Raw genomic sequence first — 1,805 nt, 5'->3', positions numbered from 1 at the left:
TGCTGCCGGCCGCGCTCAGGTGCACACCCGCGCCCGCCCGCGGCCGCCGCCTCCTCCTCCTCCTCTCCTCCCCTCCCCCGCGCAGCGCCGTGCTGCCGAGCCAGCTCCGCCCTGCTGCTGCCGCGCCCCGGGCAAAGGTCCGGGTAGCAGCACTCGCGCGGGGGCTCGCACCGTCCTGCCGGCGCCGAGCCCAGCGCCGCTGAAGCTGCAAAGTGCCCCTGGAAGTGGCCGTGGAGGCTGGATTCCTGCCTGGAAGGGAACTAACGCCCTTTCCCCGCCCAAGTGGGCGCCCCGCTCCGGATCCGCAGCTAGTGCAGCTGCTCGACTCGCCCTCTCCCCCCTCTCCCCACGCAGCCGGCCGGCCCACGGGGGGTGGATTCCTGCGCTCGCCGAGGTCCGGGATCCTGCACACGCCTACAGTACAAACAGCCTCTCTAATTGCTTGCCCCTGTGTTTACCGGGTTGTCAAGCGTTTCTCTTACCTCTTTCTTTGTGTTTGTACTTCTCCTATTACAAGGAAGCCTGCCTCTAAAATCATAATAATAGGTATGGGCCTGATGTAAACAGTAATTAGCATAATAAAATCACTTGGATCCATGCTTTCCACTTATTCAGCAAAGATGAAAAGTGGAGGAAGTGGAAATATGGATAACCGTGTGCTCAGAAAAATAATGGAGGTACCTGAAACTCATCCAGCTATGTACAGAAAGTTGAAAACAAGTACTCCTCCTCCCCTTTCAACACACACATACACACACCTCCCTTCTCCCCCAGCTCCAATAACATTTTAAATTGAGGGAAATGTAATCCCTGAAATGTTGCAAGTCTGTTTATAGGGTTACCTTTTAAAAGCCATTTAGCTTTTATCTGTTCTATTTCACATTCACTAGAATTTACAAGGGTTTTAAATTTTGTTCCTGAAGTGGTTCTGTTCAGTGCATAGAACAGGATGTATGCTTCAGAAAGAAGAAAGAGACTGTGCTGGGATTTATTTGATAATATTTATTAAAATTGGTCTAATTTGCAGAATATGGTTCAAAGCAAAATGCATTAGACACATAGCAACTCATGCTCCTTCCATTAATCCAGTAGACTCATAGATTTCAGTGGGAACATATGTAGGCCCATGTAACAACAGCAGCAACAACAACAAAATCATTTAGTGACTCAGTTCTCAGCACAGTCCCACTGTGGTCTATGAAGCTATACTGGATTACACCACTTGCCAATGTGGTCCACTGTCTGCAATCAGTGTTTTAACTGTGAAAAACAGAACTAGTGAACCCTTTTTTCACAATATTTTTGCTAATCCTTTTTTTGTGAAAAGATAATTAAGAAGTTAGATACAGTTACAGATTCATTGGCAGGAATTACCCAGGCTGTGGCAGAAGGAAACCAACTAGCATCTCTACAGTCAAGAATTTATAAGAGATTATTGTAAACCTTTATTCTCAGGGGTTTCCACTTTCACACAGACCCCTATTTACTCGAAGACAAGTTTGCCTGTCATAGGATCCTGGTGTCAAAAAAAACGAAACAAACCGTGTGGCACATGTGGCAGGAGAACATGCCACCAGAAGAGGAGCCTCCTTGGTCAGAGCCATGCTCTTGGCTGCTGGCCAGGCTCTTAGGCTAAGTACAGACAGTCAAAAACCCTAAGGCTGAATCGATTCAGTCTTTGCTGGTTAGTTTAAACTGCAGAGATTAAAGTGAAACAGAAGTGAACAGACATTTCCTGTTCATTCAGGGAATGCAGGACAGCCACAGGCCTGCTGGGCTCAGGCTAGAAGCCAGGGGGCACGAGA

Source organism: Alligator sinensis, unplaced genomic scaffold (genome assembly GCF_000455745.1).
Source record: "Alligator sinensis unplaced genomic scaffold, ASM45574v1 scaffold104_1, whole genome shotgun sequence".
Taxonomy (NCBI): Eukaryota; Metazoa; Chordata; order Crocodylia; family Alligatoridae; genus Alligator; species Alligator sinensis.
This window is presented reverse-complemented; position numbering follows the sequence as displayed.